At 46.9% G+C, this 26,440-nt stretch overlaps 1 long non-coding RNA gene and 1 pseudogene across 1 annotated transcript; one reads left to right on the top strand and one right to left on the bottom strand.

Moving 5' to 3' along the window:
- Nucleotides 1–2,435: 2,435 nt before the first annotated feature.
- Nucleotides 2,436–10,058, bottom strand: LOC139041667 (uncharacterized). The gene is made up of 4 exons (XR_011497261.1): nt 9,472–10,058; nt 5,050–5,198; nt 3,120–3,252; nt 2,436–2,562 (listed from the first exon to the last, which is right to left on the bottom strand). It is a non-coding gene; the product is annotated as an uncharacterized lncRNA (long non-coding RNA).
- On the top strand, nt 9,559–10,992 carry LOC139041666 (A-kinase anchor protein 17A-like; annotated as a pseudogene).
- The last annotated feature ends 15,448 nt before the right edge of the window (nt 10,993–26,440 follow it).

Below are 26,440 nucleotides of genomic sequence, written 5' to 3'. Positions count from 1 at the left end.
TCCACCTGGAAGAAAGACAGTCACACAAATACAAACTCCACTGACAGGTGCTCCAGATGTGGTTGATACTGTGTGTAAACATTACATGTGTGTTTGAAAGAAGCCATCAGACGCTGGCTCAGAGCATCAAGAAGCAAAAGCGGTTCCCATTTTATAGGGCATTAAACCTCTTGAGGCTTTAAACAATAATTTTTCTAATTTGTTAAATTTTTCATTATAAAAGTACTAGATTGAATAAAAAGCATTTTCTACTTTAACCAAAAAAAAAGTAAAATGAAAAACAAGAGACAAAATAGGGAAATCAGAAGGTGACTAAACTAGATAGGAATTAACACGAGTTGTTTCCAAACAAATCGAATTCCCCAGGATGACACCTGTCCCTTTCGTGTCATTTCTGCAGACATGATCTCTTACCACACTTCCTCAGGAGATCCGGTGGTTCGTCTGGGTCGACAGCACCAGCAGTTCCTGTTCACAGCCCTGACTCCTTTGTCTCCAGGTGGGAATCTTCTCCCAGGGTGGGGGCTTCCCCAGTTGCTCTCTCCTCCCCACAGGGGCTTCTATGCAGAAGACGGCACCTGTGAACGCTGCAGCTCTCCTTGCAGAACATGTGGAGGAAATGCCACCAACAGCCACTCTTGTGAAGGGGGCCTCATCCTGGACCAGGGAGGGGGACAGGAAACCTGCTTCAAGAGTCATGTGGCTGTGGAGGGGGTGTGCAAGTGTTGCTCAGAGATGTGTCAGGACTGCACCCACAAGAAAACATGCAGAGGTAGCTGGGAGCATCCCAGGAGAAAGCGTGGCTCTGTGGAGCCTCCCCAGCTGGGCGCCGACTCTCTGAGGGTGGGATGTCCAAGCAGAACTGGGGGAACCAGTCTCCCCACCTTCACAGAAATGTGTCCATCACTGTGTACATCACTGAGGAAGCTGAGGAGGAGAGAAAGCCTTTCCATTGTGGACTCTGCAGGTTAAGACAGACAAGAGCCCCTTTTTGCCCGATTTCTTCCACACATGTGTACTGAGCACTTAGGGGTGCCAAGCACTATCCCAAGTGCTGGGGGAAACTAAGACTCTGAGAATAGTGCTCTGGCTGGGAACTTTCTCTCTGGAATTATCTCCCAAGAAAGGATGGCTAATTTCCTACCAAGGATAAGACTGACTCATAACTGGTGCTGTCTTATCCAAGGGATTCTCTTGGTCTAACCAAAGTGTTTTCTGGAATTCCCCCCGAAATAAGAGAATGAACACAAAGAAAATATACCTACAATGCATTTATCATGCTAATCAACTATGTATATTTCATTGGTCTACCCTACCAGTGAATGAAAAATTAACTAATCCAAGAATTCCTAAACTGCTTTCCCTACTAAAAAGAGCCTAAGGGGCTCGGTACAACTTTAAAAATCTGTTACTGCTTCCTGGGATTTCAGAAGAATCCCTCCAGCATCTCAGCCATCACTCATCTGCCACAGCACCACAAGTTGTGCATCTCCAAGAGGAAGATCATTTCAGGATGTAAACCCATCACCATGCAATCGGGCCACCATATGTGGTCTCCTCTCCCAAAGCAGGGCCTGTGCCACATGGAGGAGGAGCCCCAGCAGGGTGGGGAAGGGGCAGATGCAGGTACACTCATGTCTGATGAGCCAAAGTGGGGAGGAGAGGCCAGTCCTCTGCAGAAGGAATGAATTCCTTTCTCCTGTCCCACTGGGGGTCGCTTGCTGCTCTCCCCTTCCCCAGAGTGCGTGCCTGGGTCCTTCCTGTGCAGGGATATGTGCCATCAGTCCTGTCCCCACCACTCCTATAAAGATGCACGCCAGGGTGTCCTCTGCCATGAAGACTGGAGGGCAGTGGCCCCTCAGCGGATGACTGCGACATCTGTGCTGAGGCGTCCTCAGTTCTCCACGACGAGGGGTGTTTGGATGAGTGTGCAGCGGGAACTTACTATGAAAAAGAGACTAAGGACCGCACGGGGAAGACTTCTGGGCACAGGGCTGAGCGCTGCATCCCACGGATCCTAACAGGATTATGGGATTCTGCTGAGACAGAGCAGGTTCCTGGGTTCGCACAGTTCCCACTCCCGAGCTGTCGTCCCAGCCTTTCCCTCCTGCTCACGGAAGCATATTGTGACTCTGCTCTAATTCATTATTTATTTTTAAAAGGCATCATTCTTTGCCTTTGATCATGTAACTGTTATTACAATGGCTAATGCTGACCCTCCTCACAAAAGTGGCTGATCCAAAAGGATCCTCAGGTGAAGATTTACAACGGAGATGAGGAGCCTTCAAAAGCCCCCCAAAATGGAAGATTTTTCCCAAAATTTTAAGCCATAATAGGTTCCAGCAGCCTAAGGAAAGCCAAGCCACAGAGGATTTTCTTGGTGCCCCTTGTCCCCTTTCACCGTCGCCTCCCTAAAGCTTCCTCCATCCTCCTCACCTTCAGCTCTGCTGCCCCGGGTCCCTGTTCCATCCCACTTGGCACGTCAGTCCCTACACGGTCAAGAGGGGTCTGCTCTTCTGATGCCTCCTCATGTTTGAACTGGGTGTGAGTTCTTGCCTCTCACTAGGTATCAGGGAACAGAAAAATTAAACAAATTGCCCATTACCAGAGGAATTCTCCAGCAAGTGAGAGAAGCATCCTGGGGAAGGGAATTTTCTCCACTCCCAACCCCACCCCAGTTTTAATGATGTAGAACATTGTAAGTTTAAGGTGTACAGCACGATGATCTGATACACATGGATATTGTGAAATGATGATCAGTTAGGCCAGTGAACACACCCATCTCCTCACATGGTTACCCTTTGTTTTGGTGAGATCATTGAAGATCTACTCTCTTAGCACCGTGCATGTGTACAATCCTGTCCTGTTAACTACAGTCACAGCATCCACTCCAGCTCGGCACTCAGTGGGAATCTCACCCCTTGTGGCCTCCAACCAAACACGAGATAGACACCCAGAGGCAGGCCCTTAACCTCAGCGAGAGCTTGAGGGTGACTCCCGGGGCAGGAGAGACCTTGGGCCACCCACGTGCTAGGGCATCTCAGGGACATGTGTTGGGAGGACAGGAGGACATAGGTTCCCTGGAAGGCTATCTGTTCTAGCCTGTGGGTGGGATCTACCTTTTTCTGTGTTTCATGTGAAGCTTCTAGTGTCACTGTCCCAGCTGACAAGCTGTGAAGAACATGGGCTTGGAGACAGGCGGCTGTGCAGTGCAGCAAAGGGCGGAGGGAGCCCGGGAGGCAGGCTGTGGAGCTGTTTCCAAGAGAAGTTCAGAGACTCATCAAGGCCTGCAGGACCACCTTGCCTGCACCATGCTGGGAACTCAGGACTGACTTCGGGCCCTTCTCTGGGGCTCAGTCACAGACGTAACTTGCCATCGAGAGAGCTTTACAGGTCTCAGAGGATGGTTCCTTAATTTACTTGATTTGATTTTCCCATTGAGAAAGGCCCTGGATCTCACCCCTGGCTGCCCATTAGAGTCACCTGCAGAGCTTTAAAACCACAGATGCCGGGGCTCCCCTCAGACCCACCCAATGCTGGAAAGTGACTTGAGTCTGTCCTTGCAATGCTGTTGCCCCTTCCACCAGTCCACGGGGAGGCTGAGGGAAGAAACAGGGTGACCACCTGACTTTCCAGAGAGGAAAAGTAACAAAGGACCTGACCTGAAAATTAAGGTTTGGCTGGTGTGGAGAAGCTCCTGGAACCAAGCCATCTCCAAGCTGGACTTCCTCTAAGAAACACAAGGACTGGGAATCCATTCTCATCACCCCAAATTATCCCCTACGAGACAGCAGAGACACCTCTAAGCGTCCCACAGCTCTCCCGGGGAACCAGGGCAGAAATAGCGAGAGCTCTTCTTAAGGTCCTGGGTTCAACTCGTGACTCTGCCCTTTTCAGCCAAGTGACTGAGCTCCTCCAGCCTTTCCTGAGAAGGAATTTCCTGGATAGATAAGATGAGATGATGACAATCACAACGATAACACCAGGGGTCTATTCATTCAGTGAGTGCTTCTTGGGGGCCTCCTATGTGCCACATGCTCCTCCAGGCCTGGTAACAGCAGGGAACAATACACACAGAACCCTGTCCTGATGGAGCTTGCATTCTACTGGGCAAGGCCAACTCTACAGAAGATAAGTCAGAAGGAAAAATAAGGCAGGGAAGGGGGAGAGGATGTTGGGCAGGATGCAGCTGAAATTCGAGAAGGAGGCTGGAAGATGTCTCTGAGAAGGGAGGGAACAAACCAGGCTATACCTGGGAGAAGAGAATTCTAGGCAGAGGGAGCAGTGACTACTAAAACCCTGAGGGGGCGTGAATGGTTCTCACTCATTTGTCTGACAAATACTCACTGACTGTCTGTCACACGCCAGGCCCTCCCATAGGTGCTGTGCATTCAACAGGTAATTATAACATATCTGGACAATGGCTACATTAATGATAAGTGCAAGGCATTCTGGGAGGTCAGTGGAGGACGGCAGAACAGGAGTCACGGTGTGAAAAGGCCACCAACCAGTGTGTGGCCATGCTGCCACAAGGCCTCTTAGTGTTCCTTTGCTGTATCTCGGGTAGTTGCAATGAGTCTTAAAATTTCTGAGGGGCTGTTGCAGGAAGGGCCTCTGGATATTACGGAGAATACAAAACACACATTTTTTCTCTTTTTGTCACAAGAATGCTCCACTCAGAGCCCAAGGGCTGTCCTCAACTCATGGCCCCATACCCTTGGCACAGAGCCCTGGAAATCTCTGGAAGAAACGAGGAAGGCTCATGCCACACTTTCCAGTGAACTGATTCCCTAGAGGGGCGCATGGCCTCTCCTACTCTGTCGGCAGCCCCATCCCACCCACAGATTGCCACAAGTCCTGCAGGACCTGCCCGTGTCTGGGACCTGCATGCCCTGCCAGGACGGCTTGAGGCTGAACCACCACATGGACTGTGTGCCCACCAGGAATGCACCCCCAACGAGTGCTGGGGTGAGGGGCTCTGGGATGCAAGCCCTGTCAAGCCAAGTGCTCTGCTGCATGGGGCCCTCGGAGGACCAGTGTCACACGCACCTGTGGGGCAGCCTTCTTCCCAGTGAGTTGCTTTTCCTCATAGAAGGGCTTTGTCCTTCTCTCCATCTGAGAAATGACCTTGCACGATGCTTGGTGCCCAGTAGATATTGGTGTCTTTCCTTTTAATTGTTTACTGTGTGTTTGGAAAACTTAAAAAGCCACAGAAAAAATGGAAGAGTGAGAACAGTGCGAAGAACAGGCACACGTGCCCTTTACCCCGTCCCCACCATTCACCTCTGACCCCCCTCTGCTTTCTCATGTGCTTGCTCTTGGTCCCCTGCTCTCAATGTATCTGCAGACAGAATCTACGGTACAGTTTTTTCAGAACCATTTGCAGACATGTTACATACATCATCGCCCTTTTCCCAAGAACACTTTAGAATGTATTTTCTAAGAACAACATACTTTCTCACATAACCACAGCCCAGTTGTCAAGTCCAATGAATTTACAATTGATACAATATTTCAATATCCCATCTGTATTATAATTTTGTCAATTCCCCTTTAGGACAGGGTCCAGCCGTGGGGCAGGTATTGCATTTAGTTACCATGTGGCTTTAGCCTCCTTTAATTTGAAACACATCCACAGGCTGTCTTCATCATTTATAGTATTAACATTGTAGAGGAAGACAGTCCCTACCCCTCCATGGGGGGTCTGTGTGAAGTTTCCCCACGATTAGATGGAGATAATGCATTCTCAGCCAGAATTCCTCACGGGTGATGTTGTGTCATTCTGGAGACACCACATGTTCAGCTGCCTCTCATCAGTGATGCTAATTGTGGTCATCTGTTGAGGGCGCTGTCCCATTTCTCCACTGCACAGTTATAATTCCCTTGTGATTAATAAGCAGTCTGTGGAGAGACACTTTCTGGAAATGCAGGTGGTCAGCTCCTCATCAAAGTTTCCCCTTGATTTAGCATCTGTTGTTTAATGAATCTTCTTGAACAGAGTATGGCCCATTCTGAGGTTGGCCGCCTCCAGCAGATCCCACATAGTGGTTCCCGCTAACGTGGGGCAGTGCCCTCAGGTCTCCAGGGATGCCATGATTAGTCTCAGCACATGAAGGGGAGAAGGAAAATGAAACAAAATTCAACTCAACTGAAAGAAGGAGCAGTGGAGGGTATAGGAGAGAGAGAAGGAAGGACGAACATGTTGAAGACCAGGAAAGTGCCAGCATTGATCTCCCCAGCCCAGCAGAGTAGACCTGAGAAGCAAGACCCTCAGGGTAGAAATGTGTGGCCATTTTTCCTCTTCTTGTTGAGGAGTCATTTGCTAGGACACCATTTGCCTGCGAAGACACAGGGATAGCTATCCTCCTCACCATTCCTGGTCCCCTCCAGCAGAAAACAATCGAAGATCCCAGTCTTCTTTGTCCATCCATCTCACCTCCTCTTATACAAATCTCAGTCACCATCCTTCCCAGAAGCTGCTGCTTCATGAGAACATTCCAGATCTCCCATATCATCCCAACCCCAGACCTTCTTTCCTAATTGCCTGAATCTAGAGTGCCTCCAGTGAACTTCTCAGGAGCCTTCAGACAGACAGGAAGACGTCATCACTACAAGGTGGTCTTCCCTTAAACTAGGGATGTGAGTTAGACTAGAATGAGACTTCGGTGCTGGTGCATAACACAGAGCCGTAGTCCCCCAAGGGCTGGGCACAGGATGTCTCAGGCCTGATCTTCTCACGTTCTCCCACCCTGCCCCTCACCACCACCCCACCAGGGTTAGTTTTTATAAACTGGGTAATTCCTCTGGAGGTTGTGGTAGACTGAACAATGTGGCCCCTACAAATGTCCACATCCTAATCCCCAGATCCTGTGAATGTCACTTACACGGCAAAAAGGGTTTTGCAGGTGTGATTAAATTAATGGTCTTTATATGGGGGAATTATCCTACATTTTGAGAAGGGTCCTCCCAAGAGGGAGGTAGGAGGATCAGAGTTAGTAGTTGATGCCTATGTGATGACAGGGCAGAGGAACAAAGAGAGAATATGCTGTGCTCTGGCTTTGAAGATGCAGGAAGCAGCCACAAGCCAAGGAATGCAGGTGATCTCCAGACGCTGGAAAAGGCAAAGAAATAGATTGTCTCCCAGAACCTCCAAAAGGGACACAGCCCTGTAGAGCCGTTTTAGACTTCTGACCTCCACAACTGTAAGATAAGAAATTTGTATTGTTTTCATCCACTAGGTTTGTGGTAATTTGTTACAAGAGCAATAGGAAACTAATCCAGAGGTTTTTCATCTTGAGGAGATTAGGGCTCCCCCCTGGTTAACCAGATACATCAGCTGGACAATGAACCGTTGCTAATATACATCTTTAATACAAGAACCACCAAACAAGCATTCACTGGAGCCCTGGCCTTTGCTGGGTGCTGGAACTCAGAGTGCACGACATGGCCCTGTCCTCAGGAGCTCAGAGAGTCTCCCAGCAGAGTTTGAGTCCACAGCACTTTCTGCAACAGCCCTAATATCACTTAGCTTTCCCATCAGCGCCTGTGCTTAATGCTCACTAGAGTCATGGACACAGCCTGGCTGCTGGTCTAGACTTGACCAGTGGCTCACACTAGAAATGCAGGAGAGCCTGGCTGCCAGTCCACGAGGTTGAGCAGAAGCTGGGGAAGAAGTTGCCTCTAAGGACTGAGTCCTAAACTGCAGAGCCAGCAAATCTCAGTTTGTTACTTTCTAATCAACCTGCCCTCACCTTCCACCCCTAAATGTTCCTAAGGAAGAAGGAAGAATCAGAGACTCCACTGGGGTGGGTGGAGAAAGGACTGGGGTGGTGCGAGGCTGAACAACTCAACTCCAGCTCACCTTGCTTTGTAGAGCAGAGAATTTAAGGTTTGATCTACTTTTTAAACACCCAGGTAAAACAGACTCACTGTCCATAGCACTTTCTGTCATGATGGAAACTTTCTATATCTGTGCTTACACAAATGAGGAACTGAAGTTTTAATTTCCTTTCATTTTAATTTCAACAGCCACACAGTGTGGGCAGCACAGCAGAATCGAGGTCAAAATCTTATCTTGGAGGGAACACATTCAAGGCTCGAAATAGAAAGTTGAAGTTGTGGGGACAGGTCATCACGTTGGCCCTGAACTTTGTTTTTTTCAGTGGAGCCTTGACACTTGCTGCCCCAGCACTGCCTTATGTGGACTCCCACTCCTGGGATGCCCCGTACATCCTCGGGCTCATATTGACGGACTGTGGTTTCTGTCCTGCCCACCAAGGCCAGTCCACTCTGACCTCTGTTTCCTCTCAACTCCTAAAGGCTTTGTGGTCGATTCTATTTCCTGGACATTCATCTCAGCTCCCAAGGACATCCATCAGCCCACAGGGACATTGTCTCACTCCTCCTGCATCCTGTCTCCCCCGGTACACACTGTACCAGGTACACAGTGTGTACCAAGGGGTACACAGTGGGGAGTATATAGAGGAGGGTTGGGAAACCTGTCATACTTGATACCAAGACAGACACTTTTCTTCCCTTGGCAGATGTGACATGCATGCAGGACTGCCCCAAGGCCTACTATGTCGTGAGGACAGGTAGAGGTGCCCTTGCCACAGCTCTTGTAGGACATGTGAAGAAGACACAGCACGCAGCGCCTCTCCTGCCCACTGGGCTGGTTCCAGCTGGGAAAGGAGCGCCTCCTCCACCTACCCATCTCCCTGTGACAGTAACCTGGCCATTATCCTCTGCTCCTCCTCTCTCAATCCCCACAGTCAGTTTGTCCCCAAGTCCTGTCAAATCTACCCCCTAGATATCTCCTAATCCTATTTCCTCCTTGGCTTTCTAGTATCACTGCCTTAGCTTACACTCTTATCTTCCCTTGCCTGAATTATTTGCCAGTTCTTTAACTGGTCTTCTTGCCTCCAGTGTTAGCCACTCTATAACAAACCAGCCCTCCATTATGCTCTCAGGTTCATCTTTCTACATCACAAACTTCATAATGTTGCTTCTGTGCTCAATGATGACTCTCCATTGATTTTAGGATAGAATCTTAAGTTAGTAGTTTTGCATATGAGGCTCTTCATCATGGGAGTCTCTTCATATTCTCATGATCTCCTCTGCCAGCCTCTAATCCAGGCATAACTGTTATGTACGCCTGAGCCAACCTTGCCGTTTCTCCTTCTGGAATACTTTCTCCAGTCTGCTCTTCGGGGCTACCTCTTTCTGACCATTGGAGTCAGCAATTCCTCTAGAAAGCCTTCCCTAACTCTCCATTCTGTGTTCCCGTAGTACTCTGCATTCATTCATCTATTTATTCATCAAATATTTATCCAGCATATGGCCCAGACATTGTCGATACAACTGTGAATGAGACAGTCAAGTTCCCTTTAGCCCAGAGGGCATATTTGTAACTGGCTACTTATTCTTTGTCTCTAAGACTGAGGTTCTCAAAGGCGGAAATTAATGTCTTACCTTCATATCTCCAGCACTTAGCACCATCACGGAAGAGGGTGACAGAGGTATGGATCCCTTCAGGCGAGCCTCTGGCTGACACTGGTGATGCCTGACGAAGAGGCTGTGCCTGTGGAGGTCCTTGGGAGAAGGCAGCGAGCTTGGGCCACATGGGCAGTGGCTTGGGACACAGCTGAAGCCCTGTGCGGGACCAATGCCCCAGCTATGGCAGCAGGTACCACAGTACACCACATGTCTCATGCACTGGAGTTCTGCTTTCTGTACAGCCTCTACGTCAAGCCCATGGTGAAGATGACTATCAGCCTGGCCCTCGCACAGCTGCAGCAGCCTGGGAGTCCATCTCCAACTGGGAGGTGCCGGAAAGGCTGAAGGGCATGGTACACAATCACTAGTTCTCCATCCTCCGGATTTCTAAGAGCACCCCGGACTTCAAGGGCGAGGGGGAGAACAAGGTCTGGTCAAGTCTTTCCTGGCCTGCCTTGGTGGCCAAGACCATCCAGCTCAGGGGCTTCTCTGACACACTCCAGGTACGGGCCACTGAGTTCAAATCGACTTCCCCACGCACCACAACTGGGACACCTTCTTCCACAGGTAGATATGAATGAATGCTGCCAGGAGAGGCTGGACACGATTCGCCTGGAGGGGCTGCCCTGCAAATGGTTACCCTGAAGGAGGCAGGCTCACAGAAGCCCAGCAAGGAGGTTCTAGTCAAGGCGTTTGAGAAGTTTAGGGAGATAGGGAAAGTGGACATCCCCTTGCTGGACCCCTATGGGGAGGAGATGACCTGCCTGAACTTCCACACCTTCAGTTTCGGGGGACACTTGAACTTCAAGGCATATGTCCAGTACCGTGGTTACGTGGGCTTCATCCAAGCCCTGAGCGTCTTGGGTGGCTAGAGCTCACATTACAGGCGAGGATGGTGAGGCTGTGACCTGCAACACCAACGTTTCTTTTTTGTTTTTTTTTTTAACGATTGGCACCTGAGCTAACAACTGTTTCAAATCTTTGTTTGTTTTTTGCTTTTTCTCCCCAAATCCCCCCAGTACATAGTTGTATATTTTAGTTGTTGGTCCTTCTAGTTGTGGCATGTGGGACACCACCTAGACATGGCCTGATGAGCTGTGCCTTGTCCGTGCCCAGGATCCGAACCGTCGAAACCCTGGGCCACCGAAGTGGAGAGCAGGAACTTAACCTCTCGGAGATGGGGCCAGTCCCCAAGGTTTCTTTTCACTCAACCAAGCACCTGAATAATGCCTCAATTAAGAAATGGCAGCAAAGAGGAGAACAAAATGGCAGAGAATTGGAGAAAGGAAAAGAGAGGAGAAGCTATGCAAGAGGGAAAAACAGCAGCGGGACCATGAACTCTGTCGGAATCAGGTAAAGCTTGAGAAGCTACAAGCTGCGGAGCAGAGAAAGCTACAAGAAAAAAAACAAAACTAGAAGAGCGGAAGCTGCTGCTGGCTCAGAGGAACCTGTGGTCCATCAGGCTGACTGCGGAGCTGCTGGCAGAGCCAAGGACAGGCCAGGCAGGATGGCGCTGGTGGTGACCTTCAGCTGGGAGCCGCCTCTTCCTGCTCTGGGCTGCCATCTGTGCATGTCTCTGGAACACAGCCAGCGGCAGGGCCCCGCCTTCCTCAGCTGGTTGCCACGGTAACCAAAAGAAGTCAGTCTTAATACTGAGAGAAAAAACACACCAGGAAAAGAAAAACCTGGAGAGTGCACAGTAACAGTTTTTTATTGTTTTAGAGTGACTCTCAGTAACACAAACGTGATATTACTCTTAGCTAGAACGTGCTTAGACTAGTGGACAATCTAAACTAAGCTGCGCGTGGGAACGTGCTAGTCATACCAGTCCTAGAGTTTCTTTGATCTATCTCCCAGCATGGGGTATCAGCATAACCCAACAGAAATATGACACAAGCCATACATATAATTTTAATTTTTAGCAGTTGCATTGAAAAAAATAAGCAGGTCAACTTAATTTTAATAATATATTTACTTAATGACTATATATAAAACATCTTTTGGACATGTACCCAACATAGAAATTAGAGCTATTATACATTCTTTTATGGTATTAAGTCTTTGAAATCCAATGTATCTTACATTCATAGCACAACTCAAGTTGGACCAGCCCCAATTCAAGTGCTCAACAGCCACAGGGGGTTAGTGGCTTGTGTACTGGACAGCACATTCTAAAGTAGAACAATGGCTTCAGGTGGTATTTTAGCAGGAGACCATTTTCCTCAGATGCCATCTTAGGCTGAATCTTGTTATGCAAATGAATCAGGGAAGGGTTGCTCAGATTGGAGCACACCCCGACTCTTAGAACCCCATTGATGCCCACCTTTGTCCCTCCCACCACTTACAGGCTGTCCTTGCAATTCTAGCATACACTGGTTCCCACTCTTCACCCATCTGCTATTGACTCTCATCTTTGAATTAGCCTTCCAAAGAGACTGCATTTAAGCAATCATTAATTGTCTCTTTTCCATTTCAGAGGGAAACATAGTTGCTGCTCAAAACTTCTAATCAGGATAAGATAACAAAGGAGAGAATACATTGACTAGTGGGTGGGGTGGGAGAGTGGTCAAAAGTTGGCATTATCATTGGCCATGCCATCGTACATATCGACTTTCTACTAGGGTTTTTGAAAAACTGAAGGTATCTCTGATACCACCATTATTAGATGTCTGGGCCCTTTATGCCAACTAGGATCGCCAGATAAAACATTGTATTTTAATTTGCTAAACAGGAAAACTCTAGTCCCAACCCCCTGGTGTAGTGCAGTGGGCTTGGGGGGGGCGGGGGGGAGCCAGGGGCAGTTGGTTTCTAATCAAGATCAGGTAAGTTCATGTCTCTTAACGTCAGTCAATGAAAACAGGACAACACTAGCTTTTTAAGATTGTTGTGGGGATTGCAGAAATTAGGAGTGATGTTGTAAGCAGTTTGAAAAATTATAAATTTCTTTAATTGGGTTTGAGATTTCCTAGGTGAATTAAGGATCATGGTTTTGAGCATTCCCAGTCTCAAAAGTTCACCAATACACCCAGACAGTGGAATATTATTCACTGCTACAGAGATAGGAGCTATTGAGCCATGGAAAGACACGGAGGAAACTGGAATGCATATTACTAAGTGAAAGAAGCCAATCTGAAAAGGCTACATACCGTATGATTCCAACTATAGGAAATTCTAGAAAAGGCAAATCTATGGAGACAATAAAAAGGTCAGTGGTCACTAGTGGAGGGGCATGGGGCACAGATGAATAAGCACAGCACAGAGGATTTTTAGGGCAGTGAAAACATTCTGGATGATACTATAACGATGGATATATGTCATTATACATTTGTCCCAACCCACTGAATGTACACCACCAAGAGTGAGCCCTAAGGTAAACTGTGGACTTTAGTGATTGTGATGTGTCAGTGTAGGTCCATCCCTGGTAAGAAATGTACCATTCTGGGAGTGATGTTGATAATGAGGGGCTGTGCATGTGCGGATGCAGAAGGCATGTGAGAAACCTCTGTACCTCCCTCTCAATTTTGCTGTAAACCTAAAACTGCTCTAAAAAAGTCTTTAAAAAAAAGCGTTCACCAACGTTCTCCCTGAGACTGTATTCCAGGGATCGCTGGGCATATTCGGGTGAATCTAGAAGCCATCCTGAGCGTTTGTGCCTCCCCCTACTGTGTTTGACTGGAACCCTGCTAGAAGCTCTCTATTCTGGACACTCATTTCTTCTGCCCTCCTTTCTTCACCCGCCACACCATCCTTTGCTGCTCGGTGAATGCTTGTGCTGTCTTCTGGATTTGCAGATACAGATTACAAATATTGCGGGCAGGTTTTCTCTTGGGTTATAAACTGGGTGAAAAAAAGGATGAATTCCTTCCTTCTTAAAATATTGGCTGTCATATGAAGAAGAAATGAGGATACACGAAATATATAGGGAAGATTTAGCTATTTAAATAGGGAATTTACCAGTTAGAACGTATTTCATTCCCATTTGACTCCCCAGTAATATCAGGGTGTCACTGAGGGGTTTTGGGGAGGCCAGCATGCTAAGGCTGAATATGTCTCTTTGTTGCAATGTTTCCTGGGCCTTCACACATCTAACATTTTATTTATCCTCGTCACAAAATTGTTTTAAATAAAAATCCAGGCTGTGGACGTGAAGCCTCCTCACACCAGGTGAGACCCAGGGGTTGCTCTGCTGCCCCACCTGGCTGAGACCACCCCGCTGCTCTCGTGCCAACCCTCCGTCTGGAGGGTCCCAATCAGGACCCAGTGCCTTTATCGGCTGGCTTTTACATGGCACAGGAGAGGTGGTATCCAGTCCAGCAGGCCACGCGCTCCCCTCAGGGGATCCTCCCCTTGGTGAGCTAGAGCTCGTAATCCCATGATGTCTGGAAACTTGAGAAACATAAGGATCCCTCCTCCAGGGTGCAAACTTACTCTCCTCTGTTCACCACCTGGGCAGGTCATCAGGGCTATGAAGCCAGCACCATCCAGTCACCTCTCACTTCCTTGCCCAAAGGAGACTGAGGTGAAGGCCCAAGAAGAGCCCAGAGAAGGAAAGGAAAAGGAGGAGCATCACATAGAGAACAAAGGACAAGACAGTGGGCACAGGGGCCCACACAGCAGTGGGGATGTAACATTGACACCTAGTCCCCTGGAGACCAACAGAGTCCTCACTTCCCGCAAGTGCAGTCCTGGGCCTCCGGACCTCCATCCCAAGCACCCAGAAGACAGCGTGAGTGAGAACACCCAGATGTCTCCAATCAGCTCCTCCTGGGAAAGCCATGTCATCACCATCTCACACAGCCCTGCTGGAGATGTCCTGCCTCCTTGGAAGCCTGATCCATATGCAATGGTGCTCTCTGACCCAACCTCATGCTGCTCCCTGCTGCCCAAGAGGTCAACAAAGGAAGTGCCAGGTGAAGACCCTCTGCCCAGCTCCCCAGGCTCACTGATGTCAGGGAAGATGTGGGACGAAAGCCTGCAGACATCCCATCAAGGAGCTCTTCTCCCCAGGGATCTCCCAGCAGTAGGTCCTGCAAACAGAGAATCATCATGCCACTTGTGCTCCCCCTGCCACTGCCACTGCCACTGCTGTGGGGCCCAGGTGAGCCACTCCCACCTCCTCAGCTTCCTTGCACAGCTATTGCCAAAAACCCGGGCACCTTGTAAGAGAACAGTGAGTGTCAGCAGAACAAGATCTTGGAGGATAAAACAGGGGGCATGGCAGACCACAGGGCCACTTGGCCTGCCCCTTCCTTCTCCCCACCTTCACCCCTCCGAGTTGCCTCGGAGACTGCAGACTCCCTGCCCCTCGACACTCACCCTTCACAGGTCGCTGCTCCTCCCACTGACTCAGTTGACCTGTCTGCCAGACCCAGGATCCTGTCTGTCCCTCCAGCTCCCTAGACCCCAAATACTGATCAGGAAACAAGATGCACAGTCCTGAACTCTCCTCCTCCTGCTGTTCCTGCCCATTCTCTTCCCCCTTTTAGACCAAGTTCCATTTTGGGAATTCCATTTAGTGAGAATGGAGGCCCTTTTCATTCAGTCAGAGCGACAGCAGCTACTATTTCTGGCCTCCTCACACCTCCAAGCATGGCGACCTTCTCCTTCAAGCTGCCCTCTTGCCAAAAAGAATCCCCAACAGCCACGTGTTAGCTTCCCCCCTCCTTTTCTCTTACCTACTGCTCTTCCACTCCCTTCCTCCAGGACTCCTGTTTTCACAGGCCAGCCCATCCTTTCTGTGGCAGTCCCTTCCACCGTGACAACCACAGTATCTGCAGGTCTGACCTCCCAGCCTACTTTAGAGCCTGGCATCACTGACATGGACACGGCTCTCCCTTCCCAGGCTGGCATTCTCTGGTCTCCTGCAGGCTCCAGTGTGAGATCGCTCCCATTTCCCCAGGTTCATTGCAGTGTGGAGCAGAGGGACCTGCAAAGGGACCAGTCTCCACAGCCCACCTTCACTGATGGTCCTCTTCCCCACCCCAATTTTTATCTATCCCTTGGCCCCCAAATTGCCCCTCAGTCCACATGTGGGGCCCCTGATGGGCAGCAGCAGAGAGCCCTTCTCCCCAGTGCTCCTGTTTTCACTGGCCAAGCCCTCGTGGTCCTGTGTCCCCCACACTCCCCCAGGAGGCATCACCTCTGCAAACCTCAAGCATGCCTCTGACACAGATGTTCTGGATCCCACGCCTCCTTCCCAGGCTGTCACCTTCCAGTGTCCCCCTGTCTCCAGGGACAACCACTGCCCATTTTACATGGTGCTTCCTGGTTCTGAGAACACACCACCCAATGACAGCACTGCCTCGGCCCACATCTCCACCTGTTTACCTGCACAGTCAGTCAGCAGACAGACCGCAATTTCCAACCTTCTCTTTGACCCGGGAATCACCCCTCTGCCCACATTTGGGGCCTGTGGTGGGCAGCAGCCTGACGACTCTTTCCTGTTGGGAAAACTGGCAGCCCTAGCACAGGCCGTAGGCCCCACCCCTCCCGCAGCCCAGCCTCCCAGAGGCAGCATAATGCAACCAGGTTTTACAGTTTTGACATCTCCAGCTTCCGCATTTGGCACCACTGTCAGCACCCACCTGACTCTGAGTGACACCTGAGGTGTTCTCCCCAGTGGCATATCTACTACTACTGGCTTTGGAGTTGCCACCAGGATGCCCAGCATATGGGACAGTAGCTCACTGTTGGCCAATATGGCTCCAGGCCCACTTGTGTTCCTGGGACCTGCAGCCCCCGTGGAACGTGGGAGCTTTGGGGTCAGTGTGTCCACCCCAGGCCTCACCCAGTCACAGGTATCCAGTGCTCTCAACTTTGGGGCAGGACTGAGGGGGCACCAGCACCACCTCTGGTCTCCCTTTTGGTCAGATAACTGGGGTCCATCTGGCCACAGCACAGCTGCTGCAGTAGGAGGGCAAACATCACCCCTGTGTTTGCACCCACTTCTAGTTCCACCTCATTCCGAGCATCGGGGGCCACCCACCCAGAGTCCAGGTGGCACAGAGGGAGGGGATACACCATTCCCATGACTGGAGGACCTGGTATTCCCACTTTCCATCAGTGTACCTGGGGCCCACCTGGCCAAAAGAGAGCAGGTGCAGTCAAAGGGAACAACTCCTTGCCTGTGATGGGAGGCCCCTGTGTCACCAACTGCCATCAGAACACTTAGAGCCCACCTATCCAGAGTGATGGTAGACAGCGCAACACCTGCTGAGACTGGATACACTCTGGTTCCCTGTTCATATAGAGCCCGGGGACCGCCCTGGCAAAGCCCAGGTGGTGCCATGTGGACAGCACCATATGTTTTTAGACAGAAAACTCTACGCTCAGTCCAAACACCAGAAGGCCCCTCTGACTGTGGAGGAGCCAGCCCTGTGTCTGGAGGCTCCTGGTCAGAGCAACTGTGCCTGTGCTCAGGGCACGGCCAGTGGTACCCTTGCCTCTGGGGCACCCTCATCACCGGCCAGGGCCTCATAGGAGCCACCCACAATTCCTTTCTTCTAACGCAAACCTCAACAAATATGGAGGAGATCTTGCTATGCAGACTGTGTGTAACCAGGAACAGGTTTTGCTCCATGGGAAATGGGCTCAGATCCTTCAAGGGAAGCTTAACCTGCTCTCTTCCTACAGCAGCCAGAGGACCACAACTCAGGGGACGCATGTTTTGTTGTGTGTATACGTGCAGTATGGGGTATGTATGTGTGTGTTGTGTGTGTTTCTGTATGTGCAGGGTGTGTGTGTTGTGTGTGTGTTGGAGGGTGAGGGCCACGGAGCCCACTTCAGAACTGCCCCAGACTTGGGAAGCTCCAGTGTGGAGAACAGAAGCAGCTGCATGTAGCACCAACCGTGCCGTCCCCGGCTGGACTGTTAACGTGGCCGACCCAGGCTCTGGGCCGGTTCTCTCCAGTCTGGGCACTGGCAGGATGCCCACCGCTGCTTACAGGGGCTTCCTCTCCCCCTCCCCATTTGCCTCTGTGGGTCCTTATTATGTACATATACATATATATACATAACCTTGTTCTTGTTAATCTCCCTCTGCTCGTGTTCTTTACTCAGCTGTAGAGGAAGAATGGACATAGATGAGTGGTGGCGTGCTGAGCCACACTTACTACGCAAAATGTTCTGTGTCCCGGTGACTGGGTTGCAGAAGCAGCCACACTTCATGACTGCACGTGCTGACCCTGGAATCTCGGTTTGAGCGTGAGGTGACACTCCAGGAGGAAGGAAGGGCCAGAGGAGGGAGGGATGGGACTCAGCCTGGCCTCTTCCCTGCACGCTGCTCTCTTCTCTCCCAACTCTGACTCACTGGAGGCCACATAATCCCTGGTGTGTGACAGGAAACCACACTTTATGGTTTTAGTTTTTAACATGTTTCAATGTCTTTTTTGTGCATCTTTTTATTTACTTTACACTTAGGCCAGTTGTCCTCACACATTCCCATTTCACCCAGAGAGGATGGATTTGCATCCGGGTTCTCGCATCTGGAGGAAGCAAGAGCTCATGCCTGCCCTTTACCTACTGAAAATGTAAATTTACTTAATAATTTATCATGCTGCTTAAAATTATCAGAATAGATCTTTAGTAATGGGCCTGGCTCTAATCTAAACCACTAAAATACCAAATCACACGAGTTATAGATGCACCCAGCTCTGGCTGACCCTACAGTTCTGCTGGGTCTCCCTTAGACTTAATAAACGCAAATTCCTGACCTTGTGGAGCCCACATGCTGGTTGGAGGGGAGAAAAGAAACAACAAGCACATGTACATGATCTGGTGGGTGAGCCAGGAAGAGATGCTCTGGAGAATAAAGCGGCAGATGGAGGACTCAGATTGTGGGCAGAGAGTTAAACAGTGGACAGGACGAGCCTCACTGGGAAGGCGGGACTTGAATAGTCTAGAGCGAGCAGACTGAGTCAGATGTCTGAGGGAAAAGCATCCCAGAGCGTGGGAATAATCATGGCAAAGGCCCAGAGGAAGGACGCCCAGTGTCCTCAGGGGGAGCCGGTAACTCAGGTTGCTGGAAGAGTCAGCAATTGGGAGGGAGGACAGAGAAGGTGTGGGTTGAACTCTCTGCACCACCATTTGTTGGTTGTTTGATCACAAACATCACACTCAACCTTCAAGTGTCTCAGTGAACTCGGTGCTTAATCTGTGGCCTGTTTACTTGGCGAGAGTTTTGGAAGGATCAAATAAAGTAACGCAGGGAAGTGACTTATAAGCCATGTTCTTATTGTTCTATACGTAACGATAGGGGGATAGACAGACAGATAAATTATATATAAATAGATGGAGTGAGTTATTGATTGAATTTTGTGCCCCCCAAATTCATATGTTGAAGCCCTACCCCCCAGCCCCAATGGTGTTAGAGGTGGGGCCTTTGGGGTGATTAGGTTGAGAAGAGGCATGAGGCGGAGCTGCCACGATGGGATCAGAGCTGTTAAAAGAGGAAGAGATGGCAAAGCTTTCTCTGTCCACATGTGTTGGCACAGCAGGGGGTGGCTGTCTGCAAGGCAGAAAAAGGGACCTCACCAGGAACAGAATCCGCCTTGATCTTGGACTTCCAGCCTCCAGAACTGTGAGAAACAAATGTGTGTTGTTTAAGGCCCTCAGTCTATGACATTTTGTTAGAGCAGCCTGAGCAGAGTAGTACAGGTAGGTAGGCAGGTGATAAATAGGTACAGAGATGATGGACAGAGGTAGAGCAATAGTGCTTTGATCCCCATTTTAAAGGGAGCATAGAAGCGCTGACTTTTATGAAGTAAACACATGGAAAAGTATGACAACTGAGCCTAAGAATGCACAGCACTGAGCCTAGCACCACACTGATGCGAGCAGCCCTGTAAAGCAAATAGCTCCCCCGAGAGAGGCCACTGGACCCCTCCAGGCCCGTGCCGTCCATCACTCACTCTAAGCTGTCAGTCATTGTCCAGAGAGCCATGCCCCTGCTCCCTGGCTCACAGCATCACTGCCCTTTGCAATGGAGCCGCCTCTCAGAGGCAGGGCTGAAAACCAGTTTGCTCCTACAGTCCCACGCCCTGTCTCTGCCATGCCTGCAGTGTCATTGAGAGAAATTTTGAAAATTCATACTTCTTGACATTTTTTTAAACGCTTTCAAGCTAAAAAGAATAATCCTGATAAGACAAATGTTTAACAGATGTGTCACAGATGTAAGATGATTTTTGAATTTCACGTTTTGATGCACTTACACAGCTGAAACGATTTCTAAATAAACAGAAACATTCTGTTATTTTTATGAAAATACATGAACACAATAGCAACTCGAATAATACTGAAATTCAACCCTTCTCACCCCATTCCCCTCTCCAGAGACAGTGTCTCGCCACTTCGATGTTACCCCCATAACCTTAAACATGGTGCTGATCCTGCTGCCTCATGACAGATCCACTTAGACAGTTTCACCACCTAACATGAGGGGGAGGACAAACTCCCCCTCCCTCTGCTTTTCCTCCCTCTTCCTTCCCAGTCCATCATATTCATCTCATCAATTTGCTGCTTCTCTCTTGTGACATCATGTAAATTTGCTCCCTTTAGTGACAAGGGAAGTGGCAGCACAGGGGCTGAAAGCACTGCTTCTGAGATGGACCCCTGGCTTGGATCCTTGTTCTTCAGTTTCTTAGCTCTGCATCCCTGAGTAATTCACAAAACCTTCCTGGGCCTCTGTTTCCTCACCTGTAAACCCAGGAAATGGATAATACCTCTCCCATGGGGTTGCTCTGACGATAGAAATAATAATGCATTTAGTGTCCCACACACAGAAGCTCCCAAGAAATAGCTGTTATTATTAATTTCTTGTTTTATCAACTTTCACCCTAATCTCAAGATTTCCTCTATGCCTGATACTGTTTGTGTCCCCACAGTTCCTCTGCTTTTCCTTTTTCCCCGCATGACTCACGTTCTGTCAATAATATATTTGCTTTTGTTTGTCTGTGCTGCTAACATTTACACTTTGTCATGCAATTGAAGCACTGACTCGTGTTTATCCACAGGTTGGTTCTTACAGTTGAAAAAACAATAAATTGTATATATGTGCTAATATATAAGTGAAATGAATGGCAGCAATGACATAAGAGATAGTAGGGAGGAATTAGGAGTGTTCTGTTATTATGAAGTACTTGCACCACCCGTGAAGCAGTATAGTGTTTCTTGAAAATGGACTTGGATTTACTGTAAATGTATATTGCAAACACTAGGAAAATCAGTAAAAAAGGGGAAAAAAATAAGTACAACTGATGTGCTACAAAGCATGAAAAAATGGAACCATAGAAAATGCTCAATCAAAACCTAAAAAGGCAGAAAAATATTGAAAGACCAAAAAAGGAACAAAGGACAAGGGCACCAAATAGAAAATGGTAACAAATATAACAGATAGTAATCAAACTCTATCAATAATCGCTTTGAATGTCAATGATCTAAATGCACCAATTAAAACCCAGACATTGTCAGAGTAGATTTTAAAGAAGACCCACAAGCAACCCACTTTACTTAAAAAAACTAAATATATAGTCTTAAAATATATAGCTTAAAAGTAAGTGAATGGAGAAAGAGAAAGCATGCTAACACTAACCAAAAGAAAGCAGGAATAATTGCATTAATTCCAAACAGAGCAGACTTCAGACCAAGGAAAGCTATCAGGGATAAAGAGAAGCATTACACAATGATAAAGGGGGCAATCCTCTAAGAAGAAAGACATAACCACCCATTATGCGTATGCGCCTAACAACAGACCATCAAAATACGTGAGGCAAAAACTGAGAGAACTGTAAAAAGAAACACACGAATCCACGATTACAGTTGGAGACTAAACACTCCTCTATCAGACATGGACAGATCCAGCAGGTGGAAAGTCAATTAGAACACAGCTGAACTCAGCAACCCCATCAATCAACCGGACGTAATGGACACCGACAGACGACTCCGCAACAACAGCAGACACACATCTTCTCAAGCTCACGGGCACCATTCACCAAGGCAGACCACATTCTGGGCCATAAAATGCACCTTAACAAATTTAAAAGAATGGCAATCATACATCTACTATTAGACCATGATGCGGGGTCGGTGAGCCGAGGAGTCAAAAGAAAGATTTCTTAGACTCTCAAGATCTGGCAGTAGTGCTCTTTTATTTAGAGAATAGAGATAGAGTAGCATGGGGACAGGACCCATGGGCAGTCAGAGCTTCTGCTGCTGCCGCTCCGAACTGAGGGTTAGGGCCAAATTTAAGGCATAGGTGTGTGAGTTATCTCTTTATTAGTGCCCGTTTGGTCTGGCCATTTGGCGGTCCCACAACTTTTAGATAAGAATCAAATCGGATTGAGTAAATGGCAGAAGTCACCGCTTGAATTTTATCCTCGACTAAAGATAAAAGGAGGATTTGTCGGGGGGAGGGTCAGTTACATGAGGTTGCCAGACAGTTTCCAGAGATAAGGCCATCCCCCCTTCCTCCTGGCTCAGAGAGGGAGGCATCTTCACAGATAGAGGTTTCCCTTAGAAATGTAAATGTTTTCCCAACAAGGGGCAAACAAATTCCAGAGAGGGAGGCATGAAGATTTCCTTTACAAATGCAATTGTCTCTGATCAAAGGGCAAACAAATTCCACTCCTTGGAGCCTGCTTCTTATCTGTAGTTTTAAAAGTAACCAGCCTAAAAATCCTCATCATAAACCGTTTTAAAATTAAGCAGCCTAAAAATCCCCATCATAAACCCCCCTGAACCCATTTTGGCCCCGAAATCTTTTGGGGATATGGACGATGGTCAGTCTTCTGTAACTACTTCCGGCTGTACAAGGTCGTAGAGCTGTCCCTAAATGGGGCCATGGGTACAGGTAGCAGGCTCAGCGGAACGGAAGGCTGCGCCGGTGGTGTCCAAGGCTGACAAGGTGTACAGATCCTCTGGCGACGAGAGAATCATTTGACGAGAGGTGGTCCAGGAGGTGAAACTTTGTTGACATGTGGAAGACAAACAACGAAATAGACAACAAATTATAATAAGAAATACAAGCAAGATGATTAACCCAATGAATAAGGTTTTGATAGTAGTCCAGAAACCTGGACCTGACCAAGAGTTCAACCAATCATTTAGAGATAGGGTAGGGTCAGACATGGACTTAACTTGGTGGCTCATATCAGATAGGAAGCCAGAGATATTTTGATGGTAGTCAGGAATATAAACACAACATTCAGTTTTTATAATGGCACAAGTACCCCCTTGCGCTGCTGTCAAGACATCCATTGCCATTCGGTTCTGGAGGACTGCCTTACGCATTTGGGACACTTCTAAATCGAGCAGCGAAAGGCTATGTTGTGTATCATTTAAAGCTTTCATAGTAAATTTGTTTAGAGCTTCCATGTGCCAGATGACACTTTCGATTCCTAATTGGGGAAGGAAAATTGAGGCAACATGGTCATACCAGTGGAAGACAGAGCGGGTCCAGCGCTGTTGCAGGTTGGGTAGGTTAGCAGGGGGAGATATACTAAATGTAGTTCTACCCTGCATCCAGACGAAACCTAGGGTGCATCGTCCAATCCATCCAGGTGGTAGCCAAGGCCATAAGTTGGAGCCACATAACCACTGAGTGCCATTAGGGGCTAGCCAACGTGTGCTTGGCCGTCTATCCCAGTCAGTCCCAAACCAATCAGTATTTCTTAAGGCTATGATATGAGAACACATATAACGGGGAATTTTTCCCATAGGTCGGGTGTTATTAGGCCATGTGTCATAGGTGTGATTGGTTTGTTCCCAACATATAGTGGCCTTTTGACTGAGTTGACCACTAGTAGGAGTGAGCCAAATATATTCGTCCCAAATTTGATACAGTCCATCCTGTGTGTATTGATAAGTTGGGGACTTTATCTTTGGAACTTTTTGTTTATCATCCACCTGTGACAAGGCAAATCTAGTTAGTATTTGAGCAGTAGTATTGAAGGAAAAGGTTTGATTGTGGCCAGGGTTCTCCCAGGTGTCAGAGACGGATGGCCACAAGGAGACGTTATGATTAGTAATAGATGAATCTTGTAGAAGAGAAGAGCTAGAATCTAATATCCATAAATGCGTACTCTAGTTTCTACTGAAACGTAATTTTTTCTCTCTAAAATCACCCTCATTTTCACAAAAGATAGCCAAATTAAGATAAACTGGTTTGCAAAATAAGTGTAGTTTCAATAAAACTTGGTCCAATTATTTACATAAGTGCAGCAAGAATGGCAATTGATTATACCGGCTTTTTAAATCTGCTTTGCTGGAATTTTTTATGAGGAATCTCAGATTGAACTGTAAAAGCCTCTCGAGGCCAGAAAAGCCAAGGCAAGGACATGCTGTCAGATTTTGCCTGCAGTACCTCCAGATTTGGGTGGACTCCTCTCTCCTCGAGGTCCTCCAAAATATTCTGAGGTTCCTTGCACCTGCCAGATAAGCAAGCTTCCTTACTTACCAGGTAAGATTGCCAGAATCTCTGTAAACAAGGTACCAGGCCCATGATTCCAAGTGGCTGTATTCCAGAAAGTCCAATCTTTGTTCCTGAAAAGCTGTCTTGTCATATCTGAGCCTGTATGTTTCAAATATGACATTCCAGTCAAAGCCTTGGTAATATAACCAATGTGTCCTGTTATAAGGAGAATAGGTTCTTATTGAACTTATGCAAATAACTATATTGCCACTAAATAACCATACTCATTCACAAAGAGTTTCCAAATTCTAGAGGGATCAGGTAGGGGGAAAAAGATAAATGTTTCAGTTTTGCTCATAAAGGTATAATTTCACTAAATCGCTGTAAGTCACAGTCAGCATAAAAGAAAAGATTTCCTTAAATCTGAGAAAACAAAACAAAACATTAAAACTCAACAATATTTCAAACAGAAGTCATAAAAAGTTATAATCATCCTCATCAGTTCACACAGTCCTGTATAATCAGTTCTTGAGCTTAATCTTCTGTTAGCAGGTCTATGAGCTTAGTTTCTGTTAGAATTCTGTAATTTCTTAACGGTTCAGTTTTACAATCTGAAAGTTTATCAGAAACCTGTAGTTTAGAACCTTTGTCATAATCCTTTCCAGGAATTTCTCTGAAGATGAAACATATTTGCAAAAGCAAAAAGCATCAGAGTAAAACAGCAACTATCTGTAAATGGACAAAAGACTCAAAAGGGCAACTGACAAAGAAACTTGGCTACTTCTGTGACATATAACACTTTAAGATAATAACTGGAATTATGACTGATAACCAGAACAGATTAGAATTTTAGGAATGCTATATAATGTTAAGACACGTATATTAATAACATTCACCCACGTAATACCACATAAGAAAGTTTATCATCGCTTATTTGACAATGCTTCCCATGTAATTTAGTAAACCAAATAAACCTAATTAATTTAGTATTTTCCTCCTTATAGGAAGAGAGCAAATTTCTTTGAGAAGTCTCAGCGGCCCTCTGAAAATCCTCAGAGAAATTCTTCTTCCATCTACCAGGTCAAAAGAAAGCCTTCATTCAGGACTTGAATATTTTTGAGGGAGAAGCTTGTCAAAAATATCAAAAGTTTTTTAAAATGCTTGTTCAAATAGGAAACAACGCTCACTGTTAAACAATGCTCAGGCATCTATTCAAAGTGACAACAGAGACAGTCAAGAGCAAACAACACCGTCAAAAAATTTTAGAAGAGACCTCTTTCTTTCTGAATATAGGAAATTATTTTAACAAAACATAGATTTTCTGTCTTTTAGATAGAGTTAGAGCAGGCCAAAAGTTCAAGAAAATTATCCTTTGAGAGAAAACCAAATTTTAATTTCTGTACCAGCTTATTTTTAACATTAAAACTCATTCACTTAATTGGATTTACTTTAGTCTACTTGACCAGGCATAAAACTCCTTTCAGAATTTCTCCTTCACAAACCTTCTACAACTTTCTTTTTGCCTTCAGAATTTGTCCCAAAGTCTTTCTTTTTTTCCTTTCTAGTACATTAGGACAAATTTATCATTCTTAACCCATCAAACAAAAATACTTCCATTCTTTGTACCTTCTTTACTGAAAACTTACACCTTACTTTCCTTGAATACAGAGCTGTTTTCCTTATTAATTCCCAGTAGCTTTAATTATATAAGTTACTTAGAACTTTTAACCCTTAACAGACCCTAGTAAACACTGAAAAGGTAAGCAATCTTTTATATCAGCATTCTAAACACTTCATAATCTCTAGAAACACGCCACTTCACAATAAAACACAAGGCACGCTTTTTAACAGACCCAAACGCTTTTAGCCTCTTTACAATAAGAAGCCAAAAGTAAATAACTTAGATACGTTTTAGCAATAATGTTTCAGTGTTCTATCCAATTCAAAAACGACCCAGATATTCAGGTTTTTATCATTTAAGTTAACTTGGCAAAACTCAAGATTGTTACCAAAAAGAATTTCGAAGCAGTTTGTTTTTTTTTTTCTCAAGTATACAGACCATAAAACAGTTATTGTACCCACAAAAACTTCATGAGACATTAGACAAAACTGGTCATCATATAAAGCTATTATTTTGCTGACAAATTTAACAGACAATGTGAACTTATTTGACTAGTAAACCCAGGCTGCATGCCTGCATCATATGCAAATACTGACAACTCTGATAAGAAGACTATTTTCAATCAAACCAACAAACTTAAACAAGCTTTCATTTACCAAAGGTTAATTCACATCACGTTAACTTGAAAGACATTGGATTAATTTCTACTACATTTAGAATTTATGTAAGCGCTTACTTTAAGCCAATTAAACAGAGCTCTTAATTTTGGTAATACCATCCGGAGGTAAAATATCACACATATAACGTACACATAGACACACGTACACAGAGACTACACAGCTATTGTTTTCTTTTACCAATATTTGTGGAGAAGATACTCAAGATGCTAGATTTTTTGGCAAGGGCACGCTTATGGCCGT

The sequence above is a fragment of the Equus asinus genome, chromosome 23 (genome assembly GCF_041296235.1).
Source record: "Equus asinus isolate D_3611 breed Donkey chromosome 23, EquAss-T2T_v2, whole genome shotgun sequence".
NCBI lineage: Eukaryota > Metazoa > Chordata > Mammalia > Perissodactyla > Equidae > Equus > Equus asinus.
The sequence above is the reverse complement of the archived record's forward strand: the minus strand, read 5'-3'. Positions and strand labels throughout refer to the sequence as shown.